General features: G+C 35.3%; 1 protein-coding gene across 12 annotated transcripts in view; it reads right to left on the bottom strand.

Annotated features, from left to right (window-relative positions):
• The window catches only part of NCOA2 (nuclear receptor coactivator 2), a 289,669-nt gene that overhangs the window by 180,932 nt on the left and 82,500 nt on the right, over nt 1-26,237 (bottom strand). For 11 of the 12 annotated variants that reach the window (XM_036998040.2, XM_036998037.2, XM_036998034.2 and 8 more), the window contains exon 2: nt 1,338-1,391. The gene's annotated coding sequence lies outside the window, so the exon portion shown is untranslated. Of the gene's footprint in view, nt 1-1,337; nt 1,392-22,358; nt 22,421-26,237 lie in introns of all 12 variants that reach the window. The other variant, XM_073229666.1, reaches the window with a different exon arrangement.

The following is a 26,237-nucleotide window of genomic DNA, read 5'->3' on the forward strand; positions in this document are numbered from 1 at the left end:
TAGTTCTTTCTATAAATGAAAAATCATGGTAGTAGAAGGAGAGGTGAATACCTGAAGGAGGTAAAACAGATCAAAAACCAAAACCTACAAAAAACCAAACAACCAATAAAATAATAGTGACCAATACCTTGGAACACTTAAAGGAAAACTGTCAAGGACATAAGGAAACAGGTGATAGGTTTATGCCTAAAGCTATCTTTGATAAAGAACTCAAACATCAGTATAGAGGCAGAAAAATAATTTTTAAAGAAATTTCCACCCCAGTCTAGAAACAGACAACTAAAGAATGAAGTAAACATTTTGTATCCAGTGAAAGGTAGAGGAAAATTTTTTGACTTATTTCGGTTTCAGAGATTAAAACTGGACAACTTTCAAATCTACTTTGTTCTCTATCCAATATGGTAGCATGATCTAGTAAGGAAGTGAGAAGCTCCCACACCTGCTTTGGGTTTGTCTGTTGGTTGACCATAAGAATCTCCTAGGATAGTTGACAAAATAAATACAGAATTGGAAGCGTTATCCTCTGAATTCTACCAACTAATCACACTTCAGTACATAAAATACACAACACAGGTAATGTCTCAGAACATTTAAGAGCTATATACTTCAAGTATCTGATATAAATCAATTTAATATTTAAAAATAAGTATAAGGAACCATCTCTAGTTTATATTTACAGATGCAGAGTTCAATGACTCTGAATACAAATAAATTCTTAATATTCATTACCCATTACTTAAACATTTATTCAGTCTTTCTTATTTATGACCACTATTTTAGTGGTCACTGACACTGTTTTTAACAAGACAAAAATGATCCCAGTGTTGATGGAGCTTGTACTCTAGTAGAGGACACCCTATAAATAAATAAGAATATATTATGTGATAATAAATATCATGATAAAAATAAATCAGGGTTGTGTGATAAGCAGTAACTGAGAAACTATGTCAGATTGGTTGGAGAAGAAAGCTTGCTCATTACATTTAAACATCTACTCCCACAAGGCTGAAATTTGCTACCAAAATAAACAGCATCTATTTTTTTATTACACATAAAAATAAATGTTTCTGCCAGCCATGAAACTGTAATTCACCTCATCCAGTAGGGATCTGTAAACTCTTCCCAAATACATACAGTAAATACTGATAAACATTTTACCTTCAAATGTCATTTCCAACACATTCACAGAAAAATTTCATAATAAAACAAATTCTGACAAATATATATTTGTTTATCCATATTCATTTATTTACATATTATTTTGCTAAACTATAGAGTAATTTTAAAATATTTTAAAGATTAAAATATTCCATCAGAAAGGCTTAATTTTAACTCACCTGTGCCTGTACACAGTGCAGATCTATAAATTTGTAGCCAAATCCAAGAGAAATCTGCAATATAAACAAAAAAGCATGAATAAAAATGCAAAATCCTGTTAGACTATTAGAGAGGATGTGATTTTTATAACTAATATATAAGAAATATTCATTAATAACATGTCTCCATTAAATTGTATGGCAAATCAAGAAGTAAATCTCTGCATTACTTCTATTTGTACAAGATAATGTAAAATATATAAGGCCACATTTCACTGTGAATTATTAAGTGTCTACCCTACAAATTCTGAGTTCCTGCCATAACACATTACACCTATCTTCTAGCTGCTATCAAATTCCTAAATACTGAAGCTGAGCAAAAGCAGAGACTCAAGCTACCAATTTCCACACTGCTCTCCGAGGACTAGCCCAGTGCCTAGACATAGTGACAAAGGGCACATTAAGCTTTACTGAATATATAAATAAAATTCACATAGTAATCTTTATTTGCTGTGATTTATATGAAACCAAAGGCTTGAAATTACTGACATAAAAATCTATGTCATAATTGTTTAAGATATAACTTGAAAAGTGACTGAATAATTTACCTCATAAAAAGTCTTGAAGTTGAAATTATGCCATATATGACAATCATTAACAATCCGCAAGAGCCAATGTAGATAAGACAAAGAAGAAATGAACATTTTCAATAATGAGGGTAGCTGCTCCCCAAGTTTCTTCTGGGTGCATATGTTTCAGAACAAGAAGCTTAACCAGGAAAGACTACAGCATTTTCTCTGACCACACCAGGATCACTTGCCACACTAAGTTTGTTTCCAAGATGTACTGCGAGGAACAACAAACACAAAAAATATGTGCTTGTGATATTTTGTGTTTTAATGTTTTCTATTTTTGTATTTGATGGGCCCTAGGAAAATCACTTGATTGTCACTAGTACTGCTAACTAGTAGTAGTATATCTTTTCTTTAACAATTATATACTGTTAGATTTAATCAGTTTCAAGGAATGCTTTTATAACTGAGCTACTAGACTTTTTTTTCCTTCAGAGGGCACCAATTACTAATAATTCACACTTTGATTCATTATCAAATTTAAAACAGTATTAGCTCTCGTAAGAGCCTTTTTACTCTTTAGAATAATAAACAGAACCTAACAGTACAAACAAAGCTAATACTAACTTTGTATCCAAATGACCACTTTTCTAGGGCACTGGAAACATCTGAATTCATAATCTTAAGAGGGCTAAAGGGGATAGAAATAGAAAAAAATTGCATTTTGGTTTTTACCAAGACCTGATCAGCCTGGAGATAATCATATGTAATGAAATGCAGTGAGGGTATTAGTCAGAGATAATTCATGAGAAACAAAAGGAAATTTGTATGCAAATAAGAAGTTATCACAGTAAGTAAAACAAATAGGTTCTCCTCTAATGGCAGTCAGTGAGTAGTGTGCAATAATCTGTTATGTAATAGTAATAGGAATGAGTAGTGTGCAATAATCTGTTATGTAATAGTAATAGGAATCATCAATTTTTTCCAGCACTACTGGTGTAGATGTATTCATTATGCTGCCCTAGTTAAGACCATTATAATTCTATACTAACACCTAACTTGCTCAAGGACATTATACTATGCAACTATCAAGAGCTAAAACTTGTGATATTAGTAGGAATGATTATATTAAGTCATTAATGCTTGATCTATACTATTCACAAAGTTTCTATTAATATGCTAATATAATATGAGAGAAAAGTGTCAATGCATCCATGCTAAAGTAAGAAACATAAGAAACATGAAGCTATAAGAGACATTAAGATGTGGATAATTTCCACAGTAGTGATATTCTGCTGTAACAGTTTAAGCAAGAGGAATGAATAAAACACTTACAAGCAGAATTACAAAATGTTTAGTAAGTTACTAAACAATAGCCATTTAAAGCAGCAGCACAGGCCACAACTCCTTACTGATTAAACAGGCCACTACTCTTCTATTAGTCCTCATAGTTTTCACAAAGTTCCTTTAGGAATGAATTTCAAGGGAAGGTGAGGGGAAGACTACCTTTGGCCAGGTAGGAAGACAGAAGACAGGAGCCCTTGCAAGAAAAGGCAGAGAGATACAGTATAAATTTCTCTCTTACTATCACTATTTCCACTATACGAACTGAAAGGATACACCTCCTCTCCACAAAGCAAAAGGTCACTATTAGAAGACAGCAAGGAACAGATGAAAAAACCTGGAGTTAAGTATCATCAGACACACTAGGTTTCAAAATCTGGCTTTATCATGTAAACACTGCTGCTGCTAACAGTCTATCACCAACAGCAGCTTAGGTAGGTATGTGGCCTAGGAAATGTGACTGTGCGCTCAACTATAAAATGAGACTAATAACGTCCTCTTTACAGCACCTTGGAAGAATTAAATGAAATAATTACATAAAGCACCTGATACATACTAGGCATTATGACCCTGCCAAGTACGAACTTTTTACATGTTGTTGGTTATGGCAGGTAAATCATGAAAGTGATGAAAAACAGAAGTATCAGGCCAATCCTACCCCAGCTAGAACTGATTTTCCTGGGATGTCCTCTAATGGCTTTATCCATCCATAATCCTCCAGAGAGACATAAACACAGAGGCTGCTGAGATATTTTTGAACCAGGGCTACTTCAAAACTACATCAAAAGTTGAAAGATACTACCTGATTTCAAATCTTTGTATTATAAAGTTACGATAATCAGAACAATGGGGTACTGGCATAAGGACAAACAACAGAAGAGAACAGAGTCCAGAAACAGACCCACACATCCATCCATATTAATTAGTTTTCAACAGAGATGGCAAGGTAATTCATTGAGGAAAGGACAGTCTCTTCAATAAATAGCATATATGAAAGGGAGGAAAAAAAGAACCTTGACTTGTACCATGTACAAAAATTAACTCAAAATGGACAGGATCATAGATCTAAAAGTAAGAACTAAACTACAAAACTGGCAAAAGAAAACAGTTGAAGATAATTACTGTGGATTAGGCAAAAAAAATTTAGATATGATACCAAAGGCACAAAAAAAAAAACCCAAAAGGACCATAAAAGAAAAACAACAACAACAACAAATTCCATTAAAATTAAAATGTCTACTCCTCAAGACATAATGTTAAAAATGAAAAGGCTAGCCACAGACTTGGAGAAAATGCTGACAGAATAACTATCTGATAAAGTACATGCATTTGGAACTAAATAAAGAGCTAAATAATCAAATAAAACATACCTATCTATAATATATAAAGGACTTACACTTCAAAATAAAAAAATTCAACTTTCTAAAATGAATGAACTATGTGAAGAGATTTTACATACAACACAAGATATATACAATGGGAAAGTACACAAAATATTACTAAACACCATTAGTCATTAAGAAAATGGAAATTAAAATATAATGAAATATCCTGGAAATCCAGTAAAATATCTAAAATGTTGACAAGGATGTGGAAAAGCTAGAACCCTCATAACACACCCCTTGCCACTGGGAAAGTACAAGGGTATGGCCATTTTGGAAAACAGTTTGGAAGTTTCATCATATCACTCAACAATTTTACACCAAGGTTTGTGCTTTCATTTATCTTGGGGATGGATGACCATACAAAAAGTAGAACTTGAATGTTCCTAGCAGCTGTGTTCAGAATAGCCAGAAACTGAAAACAACTCAAATGTTTATCAGTTGGAGAATGGATTTTTTTTAAGAATGTGGTACATTCACACAATGGAATACCACTCAACAATAAAAAGGAATGAATTACTGATACATGCAATGACATGAACGAATCTCAAAAACATTGTGTCAAATGAAAGAAACTAGACACAAAGACAACATACTGTAGATTCTACTGATTTGAAATTTTCTAGAAAAAGTAAAACTATGTAGATAGAAAATAGATTGATAGTGTCCTGGGTCAGAAAATAGGAGAGGGCTGACTGAAAACGACACAAGAGAACTTTGCAGGCTGACAAAATTGTTCTGAAACTGAATTGTGGTGACACTAAACAAAAATATAGGAAACATGAGACATGCGTAACTAGAAATTTACTGAAACTCATTCTTTATTTCATTTAAAATGGGTGCATTTTATGGTAGGCAAATTATATCTTAGTTTTTTAAATGCTAAAAAAGTTTTAGTGATTTTTTAAAAAATATACCTCTGTGTCCCTGCTTTCTTCCTATGTGATAGCTAAGGCTGTTATATGAGATCTCAGAGGAAAAGGCAGTTCTAGTAGCAAATGGTAACATGAACATTTGCCAAGTAAGCATCAACAAGCAGGCTGCAGAAGTAACACATCATTACTTTGAGGCAAAAATTCAGGATTGAGCCTACATTGTACATAAAGATTGCTGGCAGCATGACAGCTGCATGATTTTTTTTAAAGTTGGGGGGTGGAGTTAGGGGGAGATATGCTTAATATTTTACTTTATTACTATTATTTTTTTAAGTGAATGCTTAGGAATAGAACCAGAGGAAGCAAAGTAAGCAGGGAGGAAAATGAAGTGACATCTAAACTTCTATCATTATGACTACTAGAATGAGAGAAAGGCCACACTTCACTTTTCATTTACTACTACACCCCCCCAACCAATATCATCAATAGATATCACTTATTGAATCCTTATTTTGAGACCACTGGGCGGAGGGTTTTATATCTCTATTTCCTACATCTTCCTAACAACCCAGTGAGGTAGGTACTGCTACTCTCTCTCCATTTGGCAGATACAGACAAACGTAACAGAGAAGTGAAGTGCTTTTGTCCAAGGTCACAGAGCTGATGCAGGAGCAAAGCCTGGATTCTAACCCAGAGTCTGGCTGCAGAATACATGCATGCTCTCACAGATTGGGATGTTACAGAAGTTTACTGTTTTGATAATGCTATCATTTTTGTCAACTTGATTTGAAAAAGAAAATAGCAAAACGTGATCAACTGTCTTCTTGAGGTTTTTGGTATGGTATGAACAATAACAACAAAGCATGTTCCCCACATCATCCACCCCTGGCTGACACTGTTAAGACATCTTGACATTTTTTCCTGATTCAAATGTAGCCTCACAGTTTTCTCAAAGTTGCTACCAATCATAGAAAGTCATCACCAATATATTGGTGCTGGTATGCAAGTGAAAATCTATTTGCAACAAGAACAACTACCTTGATTTTTCATGGGAGGCAAATTATACGGCACATGCAAATGGAAAGAGACGACTATTCAAAGGGGAGCCCTACAACCTCCACAGTTTTTGTTCTAACACAGGTCCTATTACTGGTCTTCTTGTTATTTAGCCAGCACCAGCCCAGTCATCAAGCTTGACAGACAGTTTTGGTAAAAATGAACAGGACACATGGAGAAAGGAAGAAAGAGCTAAAATAACTAATCAAATTATATGAGATTCTTCAAGAGTTCCAGACAAGCATATCTGAACATATACCCACCAGAACCATACACTAGTAATACAGGGTTAATACAGTATTTATCCACTTCTTGCTTTAAAAGCACAAAGACTCGCAAATGACTTAACATGAAACACCTTTAACTCAGCATGTTTCAAACAGTATAACATCAAGAAGAAACTCAGTCATACTTTCAAGACTTAATTACGAAAACTATTTCAGATTATTAAACAGGACATTATACATTATATAAAAGTATCTTGAAATGCAACTTTCACACACACACATATATATGTATTTTTATTAAGATATCATTGATATACAATCTTATAAAGGTTTCACATGAGCATCACTGTGGTTACTACATCTCCCCCCTATTATCAAGTCCCCACCACATACCCCATTTACACTGACTGTCCATCAGCATAGTAAGATGCTATAGAGTCACTCACTGTCTTCTCTGTGCTATACTTCCTTCCCCGTGACTCCCCATATTATGTGTGCTAATCATAATACCCCCTTAATCCCCTTCTCCCTCCCTTCCCACCCAGCCTCCCAACCCCTTTCCCTTTGGTAACTGTTAGTCCATTCTTGGGTTCTGTGATTCTGCTGCTGTCTGGTTCCTTCAGTTTTTCTTGGTTGTTATACTCCACAAATGAGTGATATCATTTGGTATATGTCTTTCTCCACCTGGCTTATTTCACTGGGCATAATACCCTTCAGCTCCATCCATGTTATGGTTGCAGATGGTAGGATGTGTTTTCTTCTTATGGCTGAATAATATTCCATTGTGTATATGTACCACCTCTTCTTTATCCATTCATCTACTGATGGACACTTAGGTTGCTTCCATGTCTTGGCTATTGTAAATAGTGCTGCAATAAACATAGGGGTGCATATGTCTTTTTGAATCAGGGATCTTGTTTTTTTGGGGTAAATTCCTAGGAGTGGAATTCCTGGGTCAAATGGTATTTCTATTTCTAGTTTTTTGAGGAACCTCCACATTGCTTTCCACAATGGTTGAACTAATTTACATCCCCACCAACAGTACAGGAGCATTCCCCTTTCTCTTCATCCTCACCAGCATTTATTGTTGCTTGTCTTTTGGATGTGAGGTGATATCTCACTGTAGTTTTAATTTGCATTTCCCTGATGATTAGTGATGTGGAGCATCTATTCATGTGTCTGTTGGCCATATGAATTTCTTTGGAGAAGTGCCTGTTCAGATCCTGTGCCCATTTTTTAGTCTGGTTGCTTTTTGGTGTTGAGGCATACAAGCTCTTTATATATTTCGGATGTTAACCCTTGTCAGATATGTCATTTACGAATATACTCTCCCATACTGTAGGATGCCTTTTCTGGTGATGGTGTCCTTTGCTGTACAGAAACTTTCTAGTTTGATGTAGTCCCATGTGTCCATTTTTGCTTTTGTTTCCCTTGCTTGAGAATATTTATGTGTTTAGGAAGAAGTTGCTCATACTTCTGTTTAAGAGATCTTTGCCTATGTTTTCGTCTAAGTTTTATGGTTTCACGACTTACATTCAGGTCTTCGATCCATTTCAAGTTTATTTTTGTGTATGGAGTTAGGCAGTAATCCAGTTTCATTCTCTTACATATAGCCTTCCAGTTTTGCCAACATCAGTTGTTGAAGAGACTTTCATTTCTCCATTGTATATCCATGGCTCCTTTATCGTATATTAATTGGCCATATATGTGTAGGTTTATATCTGACTCTCTATTCTGTTCCATTGACCTACAGATCTGTTCTTGTGCCAGTACCAAATTGTCTTGATTGCTGTGGCTTTGTAATAGAGCTTGAAGTTGGGGAGCATAATTCTCCCCACTTTTTTCTTCCCTCTATGGATTGTTTTGGCTATTTGGGGTCTTCTGTGGTTCCATATGAATTTTGGAACTATTTGTTCTAGTTCATGGAAGAATGGTGTCAGTATTTTGATAGGGATTGCATTGAACCTATAGATTGCTTTAGGCAGGGTGGCAATTTTGACAATATTAATTCTTCCTATCCATGAGCATGGGATGTATTTACATTTATTGGTGTCTTCTTTAATTTCTCTAAAGAGTGTCTTGTAGTCTTTCACCTCCTTGGTTAGGTTTATTCCTAGGTATTTTATTCTTGTTGATGCAATTGTGAATGGAATTGTTTTCCTGATTTCTCTTTCTGCTAGTTGTGTGGTCAATAGATGGGTATTAGGTCTTCTCTACATGTCTGATAAAATTCACTAATTCACTCTTGGAAATTTTCAGTTTACTAAAACTGGTGCTTCAAATTAAAAGTCAGTTTTGAGATGTTCTTTTCTTATTTTATTTCAATTTAATAAAATGCTTGAAAAAGTATAATTAATCATAAGTTAAACAAGTGGACACTTAGATTTATAACTTTTCATCCATACCAAATGTAAAAAAGTTCCTAAGCCAAAGCTAAAATAGATGCATAGAAATGGATAAATTTTAAAATTCCTAAACTATTGGTAGGTACACACACACAACTGATAGGTATGATAGAGTGAAAAATGTGATACGTGTCAAGTCACAGATCTCATATGACCATGCCTTTCAGTTTTGTCTCCCCTACCATGGTCAGAGCCAATACAATAAAACAGCGATCCTAAAATAGTAACTCTCCAAGTAGTGTTCTTGCCCAGAAAGAGACCTGGAAGAAAAATTAATCTCATACGTGTAGTTGCGTATACATGGCTCAAATTTGAAAAAAGACTAAAGATACTATATTTGGAATCACTAATCTGAAAAATAGCACTTACATCCATAGAAATGGTTAAGATTTCCTAGAGAGTAGATACAAACAACAGGGAACTTGGAGTCTGGAATTAAGCCCTAGGGAAGTCCTACATTTAAAAATTATGTAGAAAAGGAACTGGCCAAGGAGAAGGAGAAGAAATTTGCCAAGAGGCAGAAAAAGATCAGTAAAGACAAATACCAGGGAATCTGAGAGGATGTAGTTCCAAAAAGGAGAAGTGGTCAATATTGCTCAATGCTACTGAGAATAATAGCTTCTACTTGATTTGATAAGCACAAATTGCTGATGACCTTCATAACAACAGGTCATTTCACTGGAGTGATAAAGACAGCAGATTGGAAAAAGTTAAAATATTAACAAGTAAAGAGGAAATAAGGATTTGGACACAGCATATATCAAAGATCACTATCATTATCATCTTATGCTAAAATTTATCTTTCCCTCTAGACTGTGAGGTTCTTGAAGGCAAGGGTAAGGTTTCATCTGCTTTTAAGAAGACAACCTGATGTTGGACTAGTGATTTAAACAAAGCCCATGCAGAAGTCCTAGGGCTTTAATTAGGGTGATCAGTCCAAAAATCCACAAAATATTAGTCTCTGACAGAATTACAGAGGAGAAAAGAAAAAATTAGTTACTGAGCAGAATCTTTCTTAAATACAGATAAAGGCTCAGAGATGACTTCCCACCAAAACTTGAACATACTAACTGGACAACCTCAAAAATAACAGGCTCCAATTCTACAAGTAGAATTTTAACTTTTTTTTTCCTCCTATTAATGAAGATATTTTTTGCCACTTCAAAGAAAAACTGAGACCTGGAAGAAACTTAGAAATATTCTATTTTAACTACTCAGTATTACAAATGAGAAACTGAAGCTCAAAGAGATTAGTACCTCATTAGACAATGACAGTACCTGTTCCCAGTCATTCTCTGACCTAGGTTGTTTCTGTGAACCCAGAAACAAATATCCTAAAAATGCCAGCCTTACCATCACGTCTTAACTAACTGCTATGGAAATCATCAACAAATATGTGTGAACCTTTCCATCTAAGAAAGGCATTATGTACACAAAAAGGTATGAGAGAGGCTTATAACTTAGCTGTGAATCTAGAATTTATAGATAATATCTAATAATAAAAAATCTAAATAAAACTTGAAAGATCTGGAGATGACTATTCTAACAAGCTGAACATACAGAATAACAAGGAGAACTACCTTTTGTTTAGTATCAGGTGTCAAAATTTGTATCAAATGATCAAGTTTTCTAAGTATCATTTTTAGTATTTCCCATAAATAGGTTATTTATCACTTCCATTTTGCAGATGAGTAAACTGAAAGAGAAGTTAAGTGAATTACTCAAGTGAAAGCAACAATTAGAACTACTAGTAGAATCTAGGTATGCCTGAATTAAAGATCTCACTCTTGCCCTGCTGTTTCTACACAGTTCCTTCTGTCAGGCTCTCCTCTGTCTTACTCTACTCACCTCCTTATTTACTCCCATAAAAAAGGATTCTTACCAAGATGGTGTCTCCTAATATTCAGCTATTACAAAAACAGTCCCAAGCATAAATTGAGCCAATGAATTCACCCAATCTAACTCAATGAATTGCCCTAAAATGTTTACAAACAAGATAATCCAATGATTGGTTTGTAATGGAATAAATACAACAATATTATAGGATAAAAGATAAAAGTAAAGAAAAAAATGTAAAGGCTGTGACAAAATTAGGACTTTATCTGAAACAAGGAATTGAATTTAAAAAAGAAAACATTCTAAAGCCTAAATCTGGAGATAGCTAGGAAAACAACCTATTATGGTTGAATTTTTCTTCAAACCAGGAGTCCAAAAGACCAGGAACATACATAAATATCCATGAAGTATTCTCATATCACATTTTCATTCTGATGACAATCTAAAATTATTCAACATACAGATATGTTAAATCATATGGATGACCATAATGTAGATGATAAGTCACTGCTATTTAATTTTAGTGTTTGCATTTGTGCTTACAAGGATTAGAGACTAGTATTATTTTAAGATCTTTGATATCAAGTCTTAAGGGACAAAGTTTTCTAGTGAAGATGGGAAATATCTTCACACAGCTAACAGTAATATATGCTGAACTCTATGGAACCTGAGCTAGTCAGACTGAAATGGCAACTTTGTTACAGCCAGACAACTTTGCATGTGTTGTTAATTTAAATCTTATTCATTTGGTAGTTTTGTTTATATTTAGTTAGTATATCTGGTTTTGTTTTACAAGTCCGAATGAAACTAAAATCTTTCTGCATTGACAAGGGACCTAATAACATATATTAAAATGAGTGTTATTAACAATTATGTTATTAACATAATTAACAATTTAACATATATTAAATTGTTTTTTAAGTGTGGACAATAAAAAAAGGCAATACTGTTTTCTGTTTAGTAAATACTGGAGGCAAAGAAAAAAGGGTATGTTTTCAAAACCAGTCCCAAATTATTAAATTAATTAAAATTAAAATATATTAATATGGCTATAAAATGTGGATTAAAAAATCATTCATATACTTATGTTCTCAAAAAATTCTGCTGACAAACCAAATAAGGTCCTACCAGTGGTACCCAAAATGTGTCACTGAATGTAGCTCTAGAACAAAGTTTTTCTAGGTTTAAACCTAAGTGAGAAAAAATGTGTTTTATTTTTCTATAAAACTAAGTTCTGTTAAACTTGACGATTCTCCTTTATTATTACATTATGAGCTTATTATCTGGCAGGGTTAAGTTTTCCTTTTATTTTCTGAAATGGTAGAAGTAGATGGTGATTTTTTCATATAATGACTTAACAAAACACAAAAATTTGTCAAAATTTGGCAAGTTACATCAGTTCCCTAGATTTGGGAGGATTTTTCAATAGTTCATGAAATCAGAATCTCTAGGTACCACTGGCCTACTTATTATGAAATGATATGTATGTATATATATAGATACATAGACACACAGACACACACACACACACACACACACACACATACATACATACAGATATATGTATTCCCCTCTGGCACCACAGGGAAAAGTTCTTGTTTCTACCCAAAGAAGCAATCCTCTGGCTCCTTCTTCTCCTCTATCTCTCTCCCTCCCTCTCTTTTCAGGTCTAGACAAAGCACTCCAGGTGGTAAGCCACAACTGCAGCATAGAGACAGAAAGGAGCTTTCATCAGGTCCCTAAGTACTCAGAAGTAGATGTTTGCTGACCATGCAATAATAATCCAAGTACTCAGAAGTAGATGTTTGCTGACCATGCAATAATAATCCATCGCCTAATCAGGTTAATAATAATGATAACAATACACAAAAAACAGAAACTGTGGATGATTAAAGAAGCCAATAAACTCTTTGAGAAGTGAGGCATAACTGTCCTCCCCTCAAAACTGTCTTACTGATTAGCTTCACCAACAGACTGTGGCAGAAATGAATGGTATTCTAGGATTTTTGAGCTATGAACCTTCAGCCTGGGACTCTGGAACACTTTATCTCAGAGTTCTGAGCTGTTACATACGTCTTAACTGCCTTGAAGCCACCATTCTCTGAGGAAGCCCAAACTAACAATGTAGAGAAGACACATGAAAAGGAAAATTAGATGCCCAGACATTCCCCAGATGTTCTATCCCCTAATACTTCCTGGTCATCCCATCTCAGACTCCAGACATCATGGAGCAGAAAAAAGCCATCCCTGCTATATGCCCTGTCCAAATTCCTAACCCACAGAATTATGATATAAAATAACAATAAGTTGTTTTAAGCAATATATAACCAGAATAAAAACTAATAAGAGCTTTTCATAAACAGTAAAAAGAGACTTTAAAGCAAAAAAGAAATGTCTTGGGCAGACTAGCTGGAAACTAGAATGGCATCAGACACAAAAGAGGATTATGAGACAAGAAGACAAATATAAATCTACTCATTCATTTGTCCAATAGTATCAGAACTCTCAACAGGGATATATACAGGATCTGGAGATGGTTTTAAAAAAAGGTCTTGACTTCAAGGAACTTACAGACTAGAAAGTTATTATGTATAATAGAGTCTTCTTCTTATATACTTTTTAATGATTTTTACTAAACAACAAATTCAACAATACAGATCAAATCAAATGCAGACCAATCTCACAAATGAACCCAGGGTTTGGGTTCATCTATGAGAAGGAAGTGAAGATTGAACCAAGTGAAGATTGAGCCAAAACCCCACAGAAGGTCATTTGTAGTTTATACTATCTAGACATGCTTTAGGTTAACTATAGTATATAATAAAATGTTTGGGTTTTCATTTCAGACTATAAATTCAAAGCATGCGTAACTAAGCCTCTATTTTTCTTCATAAAGTATCAGGTTAAAGAACTTTTTAAAGATATATTATTACAAATAGGCCAAGTAGACCTTTTCTACTTTACTGCAGTCAAGATTCTGGGACCCAGAATGGGCAAAGCAAGTAAGGTCAGTAGTAAGCTGCTGTTTCAACAAGATTTATTTCAGTCTAGGTGTGCTATGGTTTAAACAAACACACTTAGTATTCCAGTGACTAAAATAATTTTAACTGCTGCTTTTATTAAAGCATAGACAATTTAACCTTTCATAATATTATTCTCAGGGTCCTAAAATTATTTACAATTTTTCTATTTGCAGTATTTCTCTATTCAAATTTTACATGAAGCCGAAAAGAACACAAATAGAGAAAATTATTTTAACAGGTATTTTTAAATACAGGAAAATGTTTGATCTCACACTGTGAAAGAATGATCTGTAAGTATGTTTATGGCCTCTTGGGCAAAAGACCATAGTGTATCTTAAAACCATCAGCACCTAGCATAATGCCTCTGCAGGAACGTACTCAGCAAATGTGTGTTGACTGATAACACATTTATTCCCAATTGTTTTTTAAGTGTGGACAATAAAAAAAGGCAATACTGTTTTCTGTTTAGTAAATACTGGAGGCAAAGAAAAAAGGGTATGTTTTCAAAACCAGTCCCAAAGAAACATACCTTCTCGTTTTCTTTTAAAACATTAAAAGAGGTATGGTGTTAGGGATACATTAAGAAATTATATGTGCTCTAAGGGTCAAAATAGGAAATGGTAAGTGAAATACAACAGTAACCTAACTTATAAATGGCCTGAATCTACCTTTACTCTCATAATTTCAATTTCAGCAAATTACACGGTAATTTGTCAGAATATCCTTTTAAAAACAAGACACAAAAGAAGAAAACTCTTAATTGTTAAAAAGTCATTAATTTTTTATCTAAAATATACATACTGTAAAAGACAAAACAGCATATGGAACAAGAACATAATTAGAAACTTAAAAATGATAATGTCAACATTCCATTATAAAAACTAACAATATCGAGGGATTAAAGATGGCAGCATGAGAGGTGAGACAGAGGCTTCCTCTAAAAACTGCATATAATATGAAAATATAATTAATACAACTAATCCTGAAAGAGCAACAGGAAAGAGGACTGAGCCAGACTGCATATACCTGAAGAAAAGAGCAGACCTCACGGAACAGGGTAACATATGAAAGTTGTGGCCTGGCCGGACCCAAGCCTTTCCCCAACCCCAGCTCATCAGCGGGAGGAAGAGAAACGGAGTGGGGAGGGAGTGAAGGCCTGGGACTGCTGAATACCTAACACCAGAGATCTGCTCTGGGAGCACAAACTTACATTTCATGGTGCTTTCATGATACTCTCATGATTAGGGGATTGGAAAGCTAAGAGAGGCAGAATTTCTGGAGAGACTGAGATTCCAGCTGTTTGTGGGAACCAGGGATCCATATCCAGCTGCTCTGGGACAAAAGAAAGGCAGGCAGTCTGAGAGACTTCCTAACAAGGAAGCCCTTAGCAAGAGGACTGCTAAAGGAGCAAAGATTGCACAGAGTTTACTGCTCAGAAGAAAGGACAGGTAGACAAAACTGTCCAGGTGCACTCTGCCCAGCAGGTTGGGAGCTTTCACGATTTCCAGGTGCTCCAGCTCCCTGGCTGGCTACAGAGCTCCAAGGACACCCTCCGTGATATGCAGCCTACTGCGCCTTTCTCCCAGCCAGCCCCACCTGGCTCGCAAACTGGCAAACCCTACCCTGGCATTAGGCCAGCCAGAGGGAAGATCTGTCTACAGCAACTACAAACACAAAGCATAGAGGCTTATACCTGTGTGCTCAGCCCACTGGTTCAGGAGGTGGAGACAGGCATAGAGGTGGGGAAGCAGGAAACTGATCTTTCCTCACCCCAGGCACCAATACCACTCCCCTGCAACCCCCAACATTGCTTCAGGCACTGAGCAGCTCCAAAGAGTAGAGCTTCTGGGCACTAGAGGGTGCCATATACAAATATGAAACGCCAAAGTAACCTGGTCCGGAGTAAAATTATGAATACAACTCCTGAGAAAGATTGAAATGACATCGACCTCATGAATCTTCCTGAAAGGGAGGGAGTTCAAAATAAAAATCATTAACATGTTACTGGAGGTACAGAAAAATATTCAAGAACTCAGGAATGAATTCCTGTCAGAGATCCAATCGTTGAAGAGCCAGCACAATGGACGGTATTAAAAGCAGATTAGATATGGTGGAGACAATAGATGAAATAGAAACTAGAGAAGAGGAAAACAAAGAAGCTGAGACACAGAGAGTATTAAACTAGAAATAATTAGGCAAAGAAAATGAAAAATCCCACAAACACATGGAGGCTTCACAACATGCTCCTAAATAATCAAAGAATCAATGACCAAATAAAAACAGAGATCAAGCAATATATGGAGACAAATGACAACAATAATTCAACACTGCAATATCTGTGGGACACAGCAAAAGCCGTGCTGAGAGGAAAGTATATTGCAATACAGGCCTACCTTAGGAAAGAAGAACAATCCCATATAAGCAGTCTAAACTCACAAGTAATGAAACTAGAAAAAGAAGAACAAATGAGGCCCAAAGTCAGTAGAAGGAGGGACATAATAAAGATTAGAGCAAAAATAAATAAATAAAATTGAGAAGAATAAAACAATAGAATCAATGAAAGAAAGAGCTGGTTATTTGAGAAAATAAACAAAATAGATAAACCCCTAGCCAGACTTATCAAGAAAAAAAGAAAGTCTACACACATAAATAGAATCAGAAATGAGAACGGAAAAATCACTACGGACACCACAGAAATCCAAAGAAATATTATAGAATACTATGAAATATTATATGCTAACAAACTGGATAACCTAGAAGAAATGGACTTTCTAGAAAAATATAACCTTCCAAAGCTGACCAAGGAAGAAACAGAAAATCTGGACAGACCAAATACCAGCAACAAAATTGAACTGGTAATCAAAAAACTACCTAAGAACAAAACTCCTGGACCAGATGGCTTCACCGCTGAATTGTATCAAACATTTAGTGAAGACCTAATACCCATCTGCTTTAAAGTTCTCCAAAGAGTAGAAGAGGGAATACTTACAAACTCATTCTATGAGGCCAGCATCACTCTAATACCAAAACCAGGCAAAGACACCACAAAAAAAGAAAACTACAAACCAATATCCCTGATGAACATACATGCAAAAATACTCAACAAAATATTAGCAAAGTGAATTAAAAAATACATCAAAAAGATCATCCATCATGATCAAGTAGGATTTATTCCAAGGATGCAAGGATGGTACATTAAAAAATCCATCAACATCATCCACCATATCAACAAAAAGGACAAAAACCACATGATCATCTCCACAGACACTGAAAAAGCATTCGACAAGATTCAACACCCATTCATGATAAAAACTCTCAACAAAATGGGTACAGAGGGCAAGTAACTCAACATAATAAAGGCATATATGACAAACCCACAGCCAACATTATACTTAACAGCAAGAAGCTGAAAGCTTTTCCTTTAAGATTGGGAACAAGACAAGGATGCCCACTTTCCCCACTTCTATTCAACATAGTACTGGAGGTCATAGACACAGCAATCAGACAACACAAAGAAATAAAAGGCATCCAGATTGGCAAGGAAGAAGTTAAAACTGTCCCTGTTTGCAGATGACATGATATTGTATGTAAAAAAAACCCTAAAGAATCCACCCCAAAACTACTAGATCTAATATCTGAATTCAGCAAAGTTGCAGGACACAAAATTCATACACAGAAATCTGTGGCATTCCTATACACTAACGATGAACTAGCAGAGAGAGAAATCAGAAAAACAATTCCATTCACAACTGCATCAAAAAGAATAAAATACCTAGGATTAAACCTAACCAAGGAAGTGAAAGACCTATACTCTGAAAACTACAGGACACCCATGAGAAAAATTAAAGAAGATACTAATAAATGGAAACACATCCCATGCTCATGAATAGGAAGAATTAATATTGTCAAAATGGCCATCTGGCCTAAAGCAATCTATAGATTCAATGCAATTCATATCAAAATACCAACAGCATTCTACAATGAACTAGAGAAAATCGTTCTAAAATTCATATGGAACCACAAAAGACCTCAAATAACCAAAGCAATTCTGAGAAGGAAGAATAAAGCTGGGGGATTATGCTCCCCAACTTCAAGTTCTACTACAAAGCCATGGTAATCAAGACAATTTGGTAATGGCACAAGAACAGACTCATAGAGCAATGGAACAGACTAGAGAGCCCTGATATAAACCCAACCATATATGGTCAATTAATATATGATAAAGGAGCCAAGGACATACAATGGGGAAATGACAGCCTCTTCAACAGCTGGTGTTGGCAAAACTGGACAGCTACATGCAAGAGAATGAAACTGTAGTATTGTTTAACCCCATACACAAAAGTAAACTCAAAATGTATTAAAGACTTGAATATAAGTCACAAATCATAAAACTCTTAGAAGACAACATAGGCAAACGTCTCTTAAATATAAGCATGAGCAACTTTTTCCTGAGCGCATCTCCTCGAGCAAGGGAAACAAAAGCAAAAATGAACACATGGGACTACATCAAACTAAAAAGTTTCTGTATGGCAAAGGACACCATCAACAGAACAAAAAGACATCCTACAGTATGGGAGACTATATTTGTAAATGACATATGTGACAAGGGGTTAACATCCAAAATATATAAAGAACTTATATGCCTCAATACCCGAAAAGCAAATAACAAGATTAACAAATGGGCAGAGGATATGAAGAGACAGTTTTCCAAAGAAGAAATTCAGATGGCCAACAGACATAGGAAAAGATGCTCCACTTCACTAATTATCAGGGAAATGCAAATTAAAACCACAATGAGATATCACCTCACAAAAGTAAGGATGGCCAGCATCAAAAAATAACAAACGCTGGTGAGGATACGGAGAAAGGGGAACTCTCCTACACTGCTGATGGGAATGTAAGCTAGTTCAACCATTGTGGAAAGCAATATGGAGGTTCCTCAAAAAACTAGAAATAGAAATACCATTTGACCCAGGAATCCCACTCTTTGGAATTTACCCAAAGAATACAACTTCTCAGATTCAAAAAGACATATCCACCCTTATGTTTACCACAACACTATTTACAATAGCCAAGATATGGAAGCAACCTAAGTGTCCATCAGTAGATGAATGGATAAAGAAGAGGTGGTACATATACACAATGGAATACTATTCAGCTATAAGAAACAAACAAAACCTACTATTTGATGGAGCTGGAGGACATTATGCTCAGTGAAATAAGCCAAATGATTTCCCTCATTTGTGGAGTGTAACAACGAAGCAAAACTGAAGGAACAAAATAGTAGCAAACTCAGAGACTCCAAGAATTAACTACCGGTTACCAAAGGGGAGGGGTGTGGGAGGGCGGGTGGGGAGGGAGGGAGAAGGGGATTGAGGGAGTGTTATGTTTAGTACACATGGTGTGTGGGATCAGGGGGAGAACAGTGTAGCACAGAAAAGGCACATAGTGGATCTGTGGTATCTTGCTGCACTGATGGACAGTGACTGCATTGGGGTATGGTGGAGACTTGATAATATGGGTAAATGTAGTAACCACACTTCATAAGAGGGTATATCAATAATAACTTAATAAAAAAAAACTTTTTTTTAAACTAACAATATCTGGGAGGAAGATACTCAACATCTCACTTAACGGGTAGCTCACTGTACCTCTTTTCTGTTTTGATCTGGAGGCATGGCATTAGAGTGTGTGTAAGGACACCTGGCCACCTTCCTGGATCTCTCTCTGAGACTCAAGGCCGACCACGTGCACATCTTGGCCTCAGATTCTCCAATGACAACAGGAAAGAGCGGCACAATTATCTCCAAATTCCATTTCAGTGCTAAAAATTTCTACTATTCTCAAATAAAGCCCATTAGTCTAAACAAAGCTGGTCTGAAGACACATTTTCCATTTGCTTAATTAAGGCACAATCATATCCTTAATATTAAACTAAACACTTTACAAGTAAGTTTCAAATACCTGAAGATAGGTTACTTTCCACTTATCTTTACAACAATTCTGTGAGGTAGACTGAGTCTGTAACTATTAGGTGCAATAGACAAATGTCAAAAGGGAGGCTTATTATAGGAGAATATATCTGTAAACAACTCATCTGATAAGGAGTTAACATCCAAAATGTATAAGGAACCCACATGCCTCAACACCCAAAAAACAAATAACCTGATCAAAAATGGGCACAGGATCTGAACAGACACTTCTTCAAAGAAGAAAAACAGATGGCCAACAGACACATGAAAAGATGCTCCACATCGCTAACATCAGGGAAATGCAAATTAGAACCACAATGAGATATCACCTCACACCAGTTAGGTGTGACAACATCCAAAAGACAGAAAGTTAACAAATGCTGGCAAGGGTTCAAAGAAATGGGAACCCTCCTACACTGTTGGTGGGAAGGCAAATTGGTGCAACCACTGTGGAAAGCAATATGGAGGTTCCTCAAAAAATGAAAAATAGAAACACCATTTGACCCAGTAATTCCACTCCTAGGAATTTACCCAAAGAAAACAAAATCCCTGATTCAAAAAAGACATATGCACCCCTATGTTTACCACTACACTGTTTGCAATAGCCAAGATATGGAAGCAACCTAAGTTGAATGGATAATTAAGATGTGGTACATATATACAATGGAATATTATTCAGCCATAACAAAAAAGAACTCCTGCCATATGCAACAACATGGATGGATCTAGAGGGTATTTTGCTCAGTGAAATAAGCCAGGCAGAGAAAGACAAATACCATATGACTCCACTTATTTGTGGAATGTAAAAACAAAGCAAAACAGAAGGAACATAACAGCATTAGACTCATAAACACTGAGAAATGAATAGTGAATAGCGGAGTAGGTGGGGACAGGGGTAGGGGAGGGGGAACTGTTGAACCACTGTAATGTACATTTGATAAAAAATAAATAAAATAAAAAGAGAGGCTCAGTAGAGTTAGATGATCTGATTAAAGTCTCTCAAACCAGAAAAGCCTAGAAATCAGATCTTCTGACTCCCAGCTCATTGCTTAAATTTCTAGAATAAGCCACTTTTAAATCCACAAGGACAACAAAATAACTATATGATAAGAGAAAAAAATATGGTGTGCTTTTTAAATGGCTACATTGTGTCTTTAAATCACAATGTGTCTTAAATTCCCTAAGATAATATAATTCTGGGCCCTTATATCTCAAAATTATTTTCAAGAAAATCACAATGGTTAATCAGGTTCTAAAAATATTACCTTATATCAAGGTTTCCTAAACAGATGTATATTCCTTGACAAAAAAGTTTCCATAATAAGTTTGGGAATAGTCTACATAATAAAATGTAGACTATGTAGACCAACAATATACATAAGCTTTTTTTTAGTTTAATAGAGCACCTCATGAATTTCTTGATCAATATCTATTTGACTTTTAAAAAAATACCAATTGACATTCTAAAGTACTTTTGTCCAAATAACCCCTCTTGGAAAATACTTCCGTATATTTTTTAAAAGATTATCATTTGCTAAATAAAACAGAAAATTACTACAGTTTTTCCTTACTTCCCAAGCATATGTTTCATATTTTCTGAAAAGGTGAAGAATCTTACAATTTGTATATATAAAGTGACAGTGTTTCTTTTTAGTTTTCTGAAGAGTGGCTAATCCAATATTGTACTTTACAATAAACAGCAACTTGGAAGAGAATAACTATGGTAAAATCTCATAATCTTAAGGTGTACATTCAGTGGCATAAATGGTATCATATTCAAAGGTTTCCTCTAATATTACACTAAATCAAATACCCAGGACACTAAAGATGGAAGTGTATATTCTGAACACGCACCAGCAAGGACAGGTAACGAAGGGAAATGCTCATGAGAGAAATAAGATTCAAACCCATCTTAAATTATTATAAGGATCTGTGTCTAAAACTGGGAACAAATATTTACAGGTAAAAGGTAAGTCAAATTACTTAATCATTGAGCCTAGTCAAGTTAGCCTAACAGTAACATGGAAGTAACTAGAAGTGTGGTTTTACCCTATTTATAAAATAGCAAAATCTGAGGCAAAGGCTAATTAGCTAATCTCAATTTATCTTGTGCTCATGATTTTATAACACTAGATGAATTTATTTAAGTCCCAAAGGAATTAGACATTTCTATCCCTTCCTACAGACAACTATGAGTTTACTAATACATAATAAACCAAACACACTTTTTACTTCCATCTAATGATGTTTGGCAAGTCCAAAAACACTTTCAAATGCTTTTGAAAACGTAAGGCATCTTAGAAACTTGAGCTGTTTTTAGTAATGGTATTTTAAAACTGGTATAACTTACCACTTCAGGCAGAGGTATGACTTGTCACTGGTAATAGTGGTAACATGGGAGACTGAAAAGAACTATTTTGAGAAAATAAGAGATGGTGAATTTTAGTCTCAAACCTCACCCTTCCCTTCATATACATGAAATTTGCTGCTTGTGTACTTCACAAATCATATTTGTTTAAAAATGAATTACAGCAGAGTAAGTTATGCATTCATTTTTAAGGGCACATCACATCAAAAAAATTTTTTAAAGAAATAGAAGCAGTCACTGGTGCCTGGAAGATTTTAAGTATTTGGTCTGCTTAATCCTTAAACGCTTACACAAGAGTCACCCCTGCTCCCACCAGCCTGTCTCTCCTATCAGTTTTAGAATTTAGAAGCCAATTTTGTTAACCAGGCCATAAAACAGTTCTCAGATACAGAGCAAATTTCAAAAGCCACTTCCTTGTCCACAAATACATGAACAAGTCACACTTCAAAATAAAGCACAGAATGCCACAAAACGACTCACAAAAAGGTATCAGAGTATAGCATGCTTCACGAACCTATAGTTATCTTATTTTTGGTATGGTATAACAGCCACCTTTGTACAAATGAGTTTAAACTCCAACTGCTAGATTAAAGAATAATACAAGTCTAAAACCATTAAGAAATAATAACAAACAACATTTTTTGGAAGCTCATATTAAAAAGATGAAACCACTCACACTGCATGACACATTAAGCTTCTCTGAGGGAACCAACTACAGAAATCTGTACTCTCGACAGATTGCTAAACTGGAACAAAAACCCTGTAATATTTATTCACCTTCAGCTCATTTAAAGTAAAACATTGGAAATTTAGGGTCTTGAAATGCTCTTTAAATATATAACTAAGTAGAATTTATTTTCTAAAAGTAAAATACAATTTCTAAAAATAAGTATAATGGAAAGATTGATACTTGAAGCATTCTGAAACTGTTTTTGATCAACAATTAAGCTTCTTTTCTAGAATATTAAAATTGTATTGTATGTGAGAAGACCATTGTCTTCCTGAGCTGTGTAATCAATGACCTGCCTCCTAAGCTTGAGAATTTAACCATATCCCACTGATGCATTTCTTCAGGCAGACTACTTTAACGTGGCTCTGGTCTGTAATCAATGCCCTTCAGAGGGCTTTTCCTTTAAGTTATCATTCCTTTTAACCAAAAGGAGGGCAGAAATGATAAACCTTCTGTGGACTGACCTTACTCACTCCTGCACATGGTTGCGCTTTCATTTATTTGAATGCCCTAAATCTCCACCATGTCCAATAAGATACTGGTAAATTAGTTTGGGAGGGTTAAGGAAGACAACACATAGTGTCTCACAACCACTTCTTGATTGCATCTTACAGAAATCAGGTATTTGACACTGATTATAAAGAGCTGATCATTGAGCTTTTTGGGAATACACAAGTCCTTCCATCTATGATTTCTTCCTCTTATTTTGGCTATTCCGTGGAGCATTCAACAACTTAAAGAAAAGAAAGGGTTGAGAAAATGAGGTAAAATTTCAGTCTATGAAATTCATTCCTACTAAAAGCACTTAAAAAACAAAACAGAATAACCTCTTAGAAATGTAAAAAGAAAAAATACACTGAAACACCAAAAATGCTTGTGTAAGGATGATGCCATTGTAGGTAAATTCTTTAATGTCCACACCTTCTAAATTCTAACTATATTATCAATAACTATATTTAAACCAAAACAATCAAAGAATTATTGAGCAAGTAAGTTAAAACTAATCATTTCAAATATTTTAACTATGGTGGGTTTATTTCCTATAAGGCAAAAGGGAAGTTCCCTATATAACCTGACAGTGTAAACAAATACAAGAATATCTCATAATGATTCCCTTCTTCATTGTCTGTGTGAAGGGAAAGGAATAAAGGAAATGAAAGCCCAGAGTATACACTCCCAAACCAAAACCACAAGAAAAATAATCTAAAACCAGACTATAGGAGGCAGGAGAAAAGCAAGACTGCCTAAGAAGTGATTCTGCAACACTAATAGAGTAAACCCACATTCCTGCCACAAGCCTCATGCTTTCAAACAGGCCACACAGCTGGGGGTTTTGAAAGCTTTCCAGATAGGAACCAAGATAGTAAGAGAAATAAATCAGAAGGTCTCCAGCCTGAACCAGCCCTAATCTGATCTGATGAACACTGCCCTGCTGGGGTGTAACACTATGGCCCCCAGAAACTCAGTTCAATAGATGATTAGAACTTTCATTTAAAAAATCCTAAAGGAACACTGCTTTGAATGTGGGCCTCTTTAGTTAATAATGAACTATCCAAAGCATTGAAAGTACATGCTTTCTAGGGAGAGTCAGCCACGTGGCAAGTAACATAGGGAGAATGCAGCACCACCTTGAGAAATGACCTAGAAGTTCGCCTAGAGGAAAATCTGCTATGTTTTTGTGTGAATAGTTAAGAGTCTACTTTCCTCTCGAAAGTCAAAGCACCATATGGTTGGAAAAAAGTATCACTAGATTTGGAGAGTGAACTTGGTCTACAAAGGTTCAGGGGTTGTTTAACGAGCTGTTTTAAAGGCCCCACATTTTCACCAAGCCCTGGGAGTGTCTCCTACGAAAAGCACCTTGTCCAACTTCAGGAAGCCAGATACCCTTCCAAACAAATCCCAAACACTTTGTCTCAATCCCCACAGAACTCCCTGAAAGCAGCACTCTGCAAGAAATTATTCATCCGACAGAGATTTGAACAGGCACCTGAATTGCTGGCTGGGCTACACCCACTTTCTTCCTCACAGGGGAAGCAGTCTCACGAGGACAGCCTTCACCAAACAGGAAGTAAAACAGCATTCTTCTCTTTGAGGTTTGAAGTTTTCTATTGTTGTACCAGCAATACTTTTTTTTTTTAACTTAAACCAGAAAATACTTCATAAATTCACTTCCTAATAATATTTTCCATTAAGTTAAATAATACATGGCTTTGTGGGGGGAGGGTAAAAAGACCACGTAAATCTATCTACAAATTGCCAATAAGTTATTTATCTCATCACCTAAATACAGCACTAAGAAAATCATCATGTTTTCCATTAAATCTAAGTATATTGATAACCGATAGCTTGGTATTTTTGATACAGGTATTACTGAAATCTGCTTCTTTCAGCAAAGCCATTATGCCTCAGGTCTTAGTCAAGACTATTAATACCAGTTTATTCCCGTTATAAAGATTTACTGATACTTAAGATAAGTGATAGTAATTATTATGACATAAATGGCATACATCAATGTTTTAAGTCTCTTTTTCACTTAGAAAGCAATATTCATTCCAAACATAGAAAAACTGTAGATTTCAATAAGCAAGACATCACTTACTACATGATTATAAGTAATACTGTAAGAGCAATATGAGCATTTACTAGTTTTATAATACATAGCTCTCATATTTGGATTTAAGTACAGTTGAAATTCCTCTAGTATCTTCACTCCTGAGAGATATGAAGACATAGTAAAATACATACTGAGTTTTGAAGCCCAACAGACCATAGTTCCAATATTGACTTCTGCCATTTACCATATGTATGATCCTGGACAAGATAAGTAACCTCTCTCTGCCTGAGTTTCTTCATCTGTAGAATGGGAATAATATACCCTATGTTGAATTTTTAAGAGTAAACTAAAGAAACATATGTAAAGCACATATGGAAGGGTCAGGCTCATAGTAGGCACTTGATAATTAGAGCAATTACTATAATCAGTACTGAAGTTGCATATATTAACCAACTAATTCCTCCTACTAATAGCCACAAAAGTGATCAGGACCTTCAGAAATATTTCAAAGAATTTGTATTAAAGATGATTTTAGACTTGTGCTTCTTGGTTCCACAAAGTCAAGAGAGCATCTTTG

The sequence above is a fragment of the Manis javanica genome, chromosome 2, assembly GCF_040802235.1.
Source record: "Manis javanica isolate MJ-LG chromosome 2, MJ_LKY, whole genome shotgun sequence".
NCBI classification, from domain to species: domain Eukaryota; kingdom Metazoa; phylum Chordata; class Mammalia; order Pholidota; family Manidae; genus Manis; species Manis javanica.